A 12,074-nucleotide genomic window follows, 5' to 3' on the forward strand; every position below is an offset into this window, starting at 1 on the left:
TGGAGGCCAATTCCGGATCCACACGTCCTTTCACAGTGGGGACATAGGTTTCCGGGCAGGAGTTGATCATGGTGAGGGTTTGCCAAGCGTGCCTTCCTCCTAGCACGTTTCTCCCTTTCGTCCTGAGTTTGAGCGTCTTCAAAGTCCATGACGCCTTTGGTCAAGGCTGTTCTCCAACTGGAGCACTCGCAGGCCAGTGTTTCCCAGTTGTCAGTGTTTATACTACATTTTTAAAAAAGATTTGCCTGGAGAGAGTCTTTAAACCTCTTTTGTTGACCACCAGCATTACGCTTTCCATTTTTAAGTTGGGAATAGAGTAGTTGCTTTGGAAGACGATAATCAGGCATCCACACAACATGACCAGTCCAAAGAACCATGGCTTCAACACTGGTGATCTTTGCTTCTTAGGATATATGGTTTATTTGTACATATATGCAACCTGCACTGGAGGGATTCACAGCATTAACACCTCAAAAGCGTCTTGCTTCTCCCATCCCAGAAATCAAACATTGCTCTCAAGCATTGCTCTGACTCTCTCCAGCTTACTGCTTTGCTTCTAGGACATATCACTCCCCTTTCAACTCTAAACTCAGTCTCTGCCCTCAACCCATTTGCTGTCCTGTATTCACAGCCCTTTCCTTTGTTCTTTTAATGAACTGTCACGCAGGTGATCATCTCAACACTGGAAGTTAGCCTGACTTATATCGGAACTCTTGCTGGATCCAGGGGTTAGGAATATCTCACATGCTGCCTACTTCCTCCCCGCTAAACTCATAACAATATCTATTTCTCTCAACTGTCAAAGATAATGCCGAAGTGTGTATTCTTTGTTTTGAATCTTTCTCTGTTTCTCTCTCTGTCTGTGTTGATGCATTTGACACATCAGTGGTAGCTTTAATTTTCCATGGCTGATATGCAAACAGACCACAACAGGAGTGGGGAGAGCCATCTCAACCAAGAAAGCAGATGAGATGTTACTGCTAAGAAAGGCTGGACTCACAGGGTTCAGCAAACTTTTTCAGCAGGGGGCCGGTCCACTGTCCCTCAGACCTTGCGGGGGGCCGGACTATATTTTGGAGGGAAAAAATGAATGAATTCCTATGCCCCACAAATAACCCAGAGATGCATTTTAAATAAAAGGACACATTCTACTCATGTAAAAACACACTGATTCCTGGACCGTCAGCAGGTTGGATTTAGAAGGCAATTGGGCTGGATCCGGTCCCCGGGCCTTAGTTTGCCTACCCATGGGCTGGAGAATGCTTATTGTTAGCATCTCAGGAATGGCAAAACAGTTCAGCAACTCATAGACCTCTTGTTAACTTTGTGGTGTCAATGAGCGAGGACAGTCCTCTCCTGTGCATAGGGATGTCAGAGGATTCTGGCAGAAAAGGAAGTAGAAATTGCTGCAGTTCATTTGCCTTTGGTCAAGCGAGTATGGCCAGTATCCATTCACATCATCGTTGCTGGTTTCACAAAGTCCACAAATGATATGTAATTGATGGCTTTTCGAAAACATGCTTTTGGCATTTCCTTTACATTGAAATGAATGTAAGTGGTGTAATTTGTGTAAATACGGTAGTTAAGTCAAGCTCCGTAACTTAAATAGTAGAGAGTGAGACAAATAATGTAGTGTTCGGTGCAAACCAAACTGCAGCGGAACAGAAATGGGAATTGTGATGAATATAGATCAGAATGGAAATCCCTGCCCTCCTGCATCCCTACATCCCTGAGAGCCAATGTGGTGTAGTGGTTAAGAGCGATAGACTCGTAATCTGGTGAACTGGGTTCGCATCTCCGCTCCTCCAAATGCAGCTGCTGTGTGACCTTGGGCTAGTCACACTTCTCTGAAGTCTCTCAGATTCACTCACCTCACAGAGTGTTTGTTGTGGGGAAGGAAGGGAAAGGAGAATGTTAGCCGCTTTGAGACTCCTTCAGGTAGTGATAAAGCGGGATATCAAATCCAAACTCCTCCTCCTCCTCTTCCTCCTCCTCTTCTATGGTGGTAATCTTGCAGATCTCTCTCTCTCTCCCCCCCCCCCCGCTGCCCTGTTCTGGTTTTATTGGGAATGTCCCCATGCAATTTTCCGTGTCAGTCATTAACGTCATAGGGAAAGGTACAAAATGTGGGTTATTTTCCTTCCGTGGAGACTATGGAACATTTTGCCTCTCCACCTTGGCAGGCACAGTGACAGGGCAGGAGAGCGCGTGAGTTTGGAAATGAAACGATTTATTGCAGCCACGGCTCCTTGATTGCTGTAGAGGAGGTAAATGAAAGTACACTTTGGTTTATTAGGAACACACCACAGTAAATACTCAAATTGGTGCCAGCCTCTGGCTTGGCAGATGGTCAGGCAAAGCATCCGAGTGGAATTTTAATGGGTCTGTTTTGCTCAGAGTACATTATCCTGCCAGTGTCTGGATGGCGACCAGACGCACAAGGACCTGAGGACACCTGACTTTGAAACCCTTTGAAACCTCTTGCGGAAAAGCAGCAAAGGGTCTTGTGGCACTTCCAAGACAAGAGTCCTGCAGCACCTTGAGGATTGTGAGGTGTATTCAAATAAGTTATGCTCAAAGTAGACCCATTAAAAATGAACCTGTTAGTCAGGTTGTTAAGCATCAATGTGTCTGTTCTGAGCTTTGGATGCAATTCATAGGGACTGTGGACAGGACCTCCAGTAGGACATATTCAAGCAAAGGGCTGTCGAACCCGCATCCCTCCAGCTCCCATCAGCCCCAGTAAGCATGGCCAATGGTCAGGGATGATGACGGGAGTTGGGGGCTGTTATGTACTGAAGTTCTCACCCTGGGTCAGCAGGGGGATACTGTAGATAGTTCAGGTCCACATATGCAAATAAGGGATGGAAAGTGACGTTTAGTGATTGGATAGTTACAGAAAGTTGTTACAGTTACGTTGTACTGGAGCTCTATATAAGCAGGCTGGCTGAACCCTTCAGTTCAGTTCTGATCTGGCCTGTGAATAAACAAGAGCTGTTTGAAGAATCGCTGTGTCGTCTGATATGTTCACCCACAACTTAACAGGGGCAAACAACATCTGGAGGGCCAAAGGCTCCAGGAAAGCTCAGAGATTCACTATGTTCCTTTAGAATGAGCTTAGCCAGTGGCATAGCATGGGGTGTGTGGCCCTGGGCACAAATTTCTGAGGGGGCACAGCCAGGCACCCCCACGTCAGGCTCCCTTACTGAGGCCAGAGCTGCAACGAGGCAAACTGTGCCCAAGCTGGGACTCTGGGGCTGAGGTGGTGACGACAGCGCCTCCTTCTCTTTGTGACTGGCAAAGGGATGCCCCATGATCCACACTCCTGGGCCAGCTGAGAGGCAGGGAGGGAGGGGGAGGGCTCTGCCACCACCCACCAAGGAGGGAGGGAGGGAGGTAGAGAAAGATGGAGAGGGGCAGGCCAGCAAAGGGATGGACTGCCACCAGGGGGGTGCAAAACCTGCCCCACCCCAGTCCGGGCGCCAGCAACCCACGTTATGCCCCTGGTCTCAGTCACTTGCAAAATGAACCAGCAGAGAGAGAAAGAGAGGCCGAAAGAGGAACACATAAAAAGGGGAACTGCCACCACTCAGACTAGTGGGAAGCAGTTATTTGGTCTGACATCCTTAGGAACGTAGGAAATGTGTGGTATTATTAAATCAGACCACTGGCAACAGCTCTCCAGGGTTTCAGACAGGGAGTCTCTCTCAGCCCTACCTGGAGAGGTTGAACCTGGGACTTTCTGCATGCCAAGCAGGTGCTCCACCACTGAACAACCACCTTACCCTGAAGACAATGAGAAGACAGGAAGCTGCCTTCTGCTGAGCCAGGCCCATTGCTCCAGTGTGGTCCACACTGACTGGCAGCACAACTCCAGAGTTTCGGGCAGGGGGCATTCCCAGTCCTACCTGAAGATGCCAGAGATTCAGAGATCTTCCTAGTCCAACATCCTATCCACTGCACCACTCCTGCTCATCATAGCTGTCAACCTACAGATTTGAAAATAAGGGACCAGCAGCCTTGAAAATAAGGGACCAGCAGCCAAAATAAGGGATTTTAGGCAACCAGTTAAAAGGGACCAGATAATTGGGAGAGCAGCGCCGGTTTTTAGCCCTTTGTTTCCAGAGGTTGCTGCTCAAGACACCAGCAGATGAAACACTGCAATTAAATAACTACAAGCAGCAACCACTTTTCGCGCAAAACAAAGTCAAAACTATGAAGATGCTGCTGCAGTTCTGTATCTTTTCTCTCGTGCTCCATCTGCAGCTCTCAATTCCATCAGGTGGGGCGGGAGGGGGGGGAATAGCCCCCGAAGTAAACCTGCAGATCAGACCATCTATGCTAGTCTACCACTACAAATCTATGGGAGAAGCACTTGCGGTCCTTCCCTTGTAACCCTTGGAACACCTACCCATGCCTCCACCTCCTCCTCTTCCTCCTCTCTCTGAACTGCTTTCTCTATGGTTGCCCTCGCTCTCCTCTCAAGGCTCCTCAGCAATTCATAGGCCATGCCAGGCTGCCCATCTCATCCTGGTCCTTCAGCGGCACAGCCGCAGTACGGCCTAGCAGGAGCGGGAGCAGCGGCAATGGGCAGAGGGGAGGCCCCAGGCAGAGACGCTCAGTTTGGCAGCCGCAAGGAGGATAGCAACGGAAGGGCCCGAGTCTCCCACCAGTCCTGGTGGGGAGGGGCTCCCAGGGGCTGAGGCTGGTGAGAGGAAGCCGGAGGGGGGAGGGCTGGGCAGCCAAGCAACACAGTTGGAGCCTCCCTCCTCCCTGGCCGGCAGGGAGGGAGGGAGAGGAGTTGCTTCCTTTGAAACCCGGGAAATTTAAGGGACATCCATCAATAAGGGACAGCAGAGGGACATGGCGCTGGAATAAGGGACTGTCCCTCAAAATAAGGGACGCTTGACAGCTATGGTTATTTGGTCTGACATCCTTAGAAACATAGGAAATGTGTGATATTATTAAATCAGACCACTGGCAACAGCTCTCCAGGGTTTCAGACAGGAAGTCTCTCTCAGCCCTACCTGGAGAGGTAGGCGCTCCACCACTGAACAACCACTCTACCCTGAAGACAATGAGAAGGCAGGAAGCTGCCTTCTGCTGAGCCAGGCCCATTTCTCCATCTAGCTCAGTGTGGTCTGCACTGACTGGCAGCACCACTCCAGAGTTTCGGGCAGGGAGCATTCCCAGTCCTACCTGAAGATGCCAGAGATCCAGAAGCCTCCCTAGTCCAACATCCTATCCACTGCACCACTCCTGCTCACGCTACTATGACGACATGTTCTCACTTCAGGTTTACAGGGTTGGCTGGTGTCACCATGGCTGGCAAAACGTCCTCTCCTTTTGTGTGTGCGCACACATGCGCACCTGCCTCTGGAACAGTCAGAACGCCGTAATTGCAATGCCATGGTGCACCTGGAGACAATTTTATCACCCTCGGTAAAATGTGTAAATACCATTAAGTTAGACAGATTTTCTCATTAATTTTCTCTCCCACCGACAGGCCAGGAATTAACACCATTGATTTCCCAGGCCCTGCTCATTATCAATCATCCTGGAACTTAGTCACATTTCATCTGTTCCACCTGCTCCCCGGCATCCATTTGAAGCCCTCAACATATATTAAACTAATAAAGCACAATGGGTACCGCAAGCCTCAGTGTTCGGAAAGCCGGGGAAAGAATAAATGAGTTAATTCTCAAGCCTCTGTGCTTCTAGGCTCCAGCGTACGTGGCCTTTACAAAGAGAAAATGGGCACCAGGGCTGGGAATTGCTACGCCAGGCCTGATTTTTTCGCTGGTCTTTTCCCAGATACTGTCAGGTAAATAAGTCTCAGGGAATATATAGCATCTAGCTAGAACCAGAGAGTATGAAGGGACATTAAGCATCACTATGCAATGCAGGAATCACACACAAAGCATTCCTGATAGACAGGCTTAAAATGTACCATATTTTTCACTCTATAAGATGCACCAGACCATAAGATGCACCTAGTTTCTGGAGGAGGAAAACAAGAAAAAAAATATTCTGAATCTCAGAAGCCAGAACAACAAGAGGGATCGCTGCACAGCAATCCCTCTTGCTGTTCTGGCTTCTGGGATAGCTGTGCAGCCTGCATTCGCTCCATAAGACGCACACACATTTCCCTTTACTTTTTAGGAGGGAAAAAGTGAGTCTTATAGAGCAAAAAATACGGTAGTTATACAGAATGGGGAGAGGAGCCGTGTTGTTGTTGTTGTTTGGGGGCAGAGTGATGCGTAAGGGAGGTTAAAGAACTTAGAGCCAGACCCCTTTGCTGATGCAAGTAAGGGTGATGATTTACTTCCTGCTGGGACTGAGGACTAGAATAAGAAGAAGAAGAAGAGTTTGGATTTGATATCCCGCCTTTCACTCCCTTTAAGGAGTCTCAAAGCGGCTAACATTCTCCTTTCCCTTCCTCCCCCACAACAAACACTCTGTGAGGTGAGTGGGGCTGAGAGACTTCAAAGAAGTGTGACTGGCCCAAGGTCACCCAGCAGCTGCATGTGGAGGAGCGGAGACATGAACCCGGTTCCCCAGATTACGAGTCTGCCGCTCTTAACCACTACACCACACTGGCTCTCTGACTACATCCATATAAGGATCCAGCAGAGAAATGAAGAAAAACCCTCACCACAGTCTAGGGCATTGCCAATGGTTATGATAAAAAGAAACTGGTAAAGGCCTTCAAGGAGAAATTTGCCTGCAATGGTGCTGTGACTGAGCACCCAGAGTACGGAGAGGTGATTCAGCTTCAAGGGGGTCAGCAGAAGAACATAGGTCAGTTCCTGTTATGTACTGAGTTGAATAGGATCCAAAAGGCAGCAGTCTGATTGGTCCTAGAACAATAGGGTCCAGAATGCAGCAGTCTGATTGGTCCACAGGAGCCACCCAATCCAGCGCCAGGTGGAAGTGAATCCGCAACCTAATTGGCCTACAGGAGAATCCCGGAATTAACCAATCACGTGGGGCCCATTGTGTAAATAACGTATATAAGGCAGACATTCTGGGGGAGCTTCCATTCCTCCTCACCACTATGAGCTGAATAAAGAGCATGAAATCCACTCTCGACTCCAAGTATATTGCAGTTCCTCATTGAGATTGGACTGGCTAAAGACGACCAGCTGAAAGCTCATGGGTTTTAAGTGCCCATGGCTCGCCAAAGTCTCAAGGGGGAAGACTTCCCTGAGATGGGAAATTCCTTGTGCCCCGCATCACTAGTTTAAAAACAAGCCAGCTTGCATAATGTTCCCCTTAGTCTAGACTAGTGTAACTCAGCAATGTAATAAACTGACAAGAACCGCCCCCTCCAAATGTAGTTACAGTGGTACCTCGGGTTACATACGCTTCAGGTTACATATGCTTCGGGTTACAGACTCCACTAACCCAGAAATAGTACGTCGGGTTAAGAACTTTGCTTCAGGATGAGAACAGAAATCGTGCTCCGGCAGTGGGAGGCCCCATTAGCTAAAGTGGTGCTTCAGGTTAAGAACAGTTTCAGGTTAAGAACGGAACTGAGGAACGAATTAAGTACGTAACCAGAGGTACCACTGTATATGGTTTAGATTAGAAGTGGAGTCTGAGCTGCGACTCAGACTCAGCACATGTCCTACATCCCTAGTCACGGATGAAGCAGCAAAGGGAAGAGATCAGATAGCAGGGGGAAGAAAGATAACAGACTGGGGACCTGACCAGCTTATATAGGCTGAGCCCCTTTAACTGACTGGACACAGGGGGAGAAGCTCTCACAGAGAGGATTTCCTGCAGATCGTGTGAAATCCAACTTCCTCTGGGTGTGCCTTTCTGGCAATCATAAGTACAGTGGTACCTCGGGTTAACTACAGTGGTACTTCAGGTTAAGTACTTAATTCGTTCCAGAGGTCTGTTCTTAACCTGAAGCACCACTTTAGCTAATGGGGCCTCCTGCTGCTGCCGCGCCGCCGGAGCACAATTTCTGTTCTCATCTTGAAGCAAAGTTCTTAACCCGAGATACTATTTCTGGGTTAGTGGAGTCTGTAACCTGAAGCGTATGTAACCCGAGGTACCACTGTAGTTGGTTTTGACTGTCTTGTTTTAGTTATCCCTTCACTTACATGCCTCCAGTTTCTAGTACAGTGGTACCTCGGGTTACAGACGCTTCAGGTTACATACGCTCCAGGTTGCAGACTCCACTAACCCAGAAATATTACCTCGGGTTAAGAACTTTGCTTCAGGATGAACAGAAACCGTGTTCCGGTGGCGCAGCAGCAGAAGTACCCATTAGCTAAAGTGGTGCTTCAGGTTAAGAACAGTTTCAGGTTAAGAACAGACCTCCAGAATGAATTAAGTTCTTAACCCGAGGTACCACTGTATTATATGAGAGGGAGGAGGAAAACAACCACCCCTCATTTGATCCGCTGCATAATCTTATTGTGCCCCTTCTTCACAGCACCCCCCCTCAAAGAAACACCTTAAAAGCCAAGGAGTCATAACTATATACCCCCACACAAGGGATTCTCTCCAGCTCCTTCTTGATCGTTTCAGTCCCCCTTTCCTGCAACTTTTCTCCAGCTCGACAATCCTCCCTGCCTTTATTTTTCAAGGACAGGTGAGGAATGACAGCCTGCCTGACTTTCTGTCCCTGCACTTAAATCCAGACCGCATCTGGGGGGCTTTGTTTACCAGAAGCTCCGTGAGGCTGAACAAAGCAGCACTTACAATTTGCATGACAATTCGGAGCTGATGTATGCAAAGGCGCTGATAATCCCAAACTCATCGTCTCCAAAGGGAGGCGGGCGACCGACAATGATGGTGGGGGGACCCTCACAGGTAATTTGGCCCACAAATGAGCCAGGGAGAAGGGAATTGGCAGGGGTCTCACCTGTCATACATTTCAATCCCCCCCTTTCCTGCTTTGCAATCCAGCCTCAATTGCATGAAACTCTACTAATTGGACGCCCTTCCTCATTCCCATCCCAGGAAAGCACGCTGCTGTCTCAACCCTACAGGGATTAGGTGTCCAATTAACGGGGAGAAGCAGCCACTAGATTGCAGATTTCTCACTCACTCACTCACTCACTCACTCACTCACGCACACACACCCCTCCCTGCCTCTTAATATTCCTCGCCTGTCCCCATCGCCCAGCAATGAAAGTTTCAAAAGTCACCTCATAAAAACAGATTAGGCTCCCCTTTTAAATGGCTTCCATAAAGATTATCATTATGTAGTGATAATTCCGGTTTAGGCGGCCCATCTGGAATATGGAGAAGATCCTACACGGAGGTACGATGCCATCTTATACTGAGTCGCAGCCACAGTCCACATCTAGTTCGATATTTCCTACACTGGCCGGCAGCAGCCCTTCAGGGTTTCAGAGAAGGGGCATTTGCAGCCCTACCTCAAGATGCCATCAGGGATTGAACCTGGGACCTTCTGTCTGTGATGCACGTACTCTGCTAATGAGTTATAGGTAAAGGTAAAGGGACCCCTGACCATTAGGTCCAGTCGTGACCGACTCTGGGGTTGCGGCGCTCATCTCGCTTTATTGGCCAAGGGAGCCGGCGTACAGCTTCCGGGTCATGTGGCCAGCATGACTAAGCCGCTTCTGGCGAACCAGAGCAGTGCACGGAAATGCCATTTACCTTCTCACCGGAGCAGTACCTATTTATCTACTTGCACTTTGACGTGCTTTCGAACTGCTAGGTTGGCAGGAGCTGGGACCGAGCAACGGGAGCTTACCCCGTTGCGGGGATTCGAACCACGACCTTCTGATCGGCAAGTCCTAGGCTCTGTGGTTTAACCCACAGCGCCACCCGCATCCCCCTAGCTCCACCAATCTGGCTTCAATGAATTTTTGGGCTCCCTGCCTTCCGCCCACTCATCCCATTGCTCACCTGTCACTGCTGGATAAAATGTGATCGAAGACAGGAAATATTATAATTTAATAACCCAATATTAACACCATTTAAAGTCATCTCTGACCACTGGCCATGCTTGATGCGGCTGACAAGAGTTGGAACATCTGAAGCCCACAGCCTAGCTGGCCATCCTAGTCTGCTAACTTAAGAACCTTTCCTCCAATGGCTGCAATTATTCAGTAGTGAGAGAAAGGCACTTTGCACATGCTCACAGATGCTCATTTTCCTCCCTACATGCTTACTGCCTGGACCCAATGAACAGTCTCCCTTTTTTTTAAAAAAAAAAAGAAGACTCCTGGGCACTTCAACATTTCAACCCTCCATACCAGTCTCATGCTACTCGTTCCCCCCACCTTAACACCATATTTCACCCTCTTCCCATGGAATATGACTATGCTCTTCCTCCGTGTTCAGAGGCAGTAAGGCTTCTGAATTCTAGATGCTGGGGATTGCAGGAGGGGAGAGCAGCTTTCACACTCAATTTGTGCTTGTGGGCTTCTTATCGGGGCGTCTGGCTGACGGCTGCGAGACGAGGGTGCCGGAATAGATGGGTCCCTGGCCTGATGCAGCTTCAGGGCTCCTTTTATGCTCTTGCCAGTGACATGTTTCCCTCGCCTTGGTGCGCTTGGATTGGCAGCTGAGATTATGTCCACGAGGCTGGCACCAAGCCAAGGGGATCTCTCTTTGCTGTCACACATTTGGCAGAGAGTAGAGCAATTTATAGCAGATTGAAGTGGAGAGGCTGGACAAGCCAAGGCAAAAAAGAGAGAGCGAAAACCTCATTCATTGCCATCCGTACTTCCACCTGCAAAACATGCTTTTGAGAGGGAAAGGGCACTGGAAATGAGCCTGAACGTACATTGAGATTTGGCAGATTTTGTGTGTGTGTGTGTGTGTGTGTGTGTGTGTGTGTGTATGCACACATGTCAGTGAGCGCACACACAGGACACAATGGAGTTTGCCTCCAAGGGTGAAGTCAAACCACGGGAGAATCACAGCGCCTGCTGTGGCTGCAGTAACTGGTAACTCACAACTGCTGCCTCCTACGTTATTTTTGCTGCATTAGCAACACCCAATTATCTTTCCCGGGTTGCAAGATTGGGCAGTGTGTATGGAGGTCCTGGGCTGTCCAGATGCCCAGACCCCCCTCTAAGCCTCGCTGATGTGGTCCGATGGAAAGCAGAGCAATATGTTGATAAGACAGTGTGGCATAATGGTTAGAGTGTTGGGCTATGACCTGGGAGATCAGGGTTCGAATCCCCACTCAGCCATGAAGCTCTCTGGGTGACCTTCGGCCAGTTACCATCTCTTAGCCTAACCTACCTCACAGGGTTGTTGTGAGGATGAAATGGGGGGCCAATGTACACCACCTTGAGCTGCTTGGAAGATAAAGGGGGTATAAAGGTAAAGGGTAAAGAGCACTCAGATTTTACCTGCCCTTCTTGGCTGTTTCCTCTCTCCTCATCCTAAAAGCAGGCTAAAAGTTTGGGTAATACAGAAACGTATTTAGACACAATCAATGAGCTAATTAATTGATGAAAAAATAGATGATTAATCAAAAAGCAGCCGCCTTCCAACCCAGCCCTAATTTTGCAATCCTTTGTGCAGCGAGGTGGTTGCCGCCCACAGATCTATTGGAGGGAGATTCCCTGGTAGTTAATCAGCCGGTGTTGTCAATAACTTGCAGAGATGAATGAACCAGTGGAGGAAATCATTGAGTTGGTGGTTTTGTTTTTTTGTTTTGCAGAGAAATGGGCTTGAAAAGGAACACCAGCAAGGAGGAACAGTTCCTCCAGTTCCGAGAGGCGCAGGCCTCTTTGTACCTTGCAAAAGACCCACTGCTATTTCTGCAGCAGGGTTCCTGTCTGCTGCATCCTAAAGTCACCCAATCACTCTGGAGAAGGCATGCAGGAAACAAGCTGTTCCGTATCCTTCAAAGCTAAGCATTTAGGAGCACTGAAAATGCAAGGTTCCAAGAGAACGGTCTGCACGTTTTTATGTCATGCAGTGAAACTTCCAAGTAAACCCCACACAAATCTGGAGGGAAGTCCCTAAGATGTTTGGATGGTGCCTTGTACGCCTCCTTCCTGCCACTCCTGCAGCTAAGCTGCAGCTAAGCTAGTTATTTATTTATTGCATTTATATACCCCCTTTAT

The sequence above is a fragment of the Podarcis liolepis genome (assembly GCF_965112155.1).
Source record: "Podarcis liolepis genome assembly, chromosome: 7".
Lineage (NCBI taxonomy): Eukaryota > Metazoa > Chordata > Lepidosauria > Squamata > Lacertidae > Podarcis > Podarcis liolepis.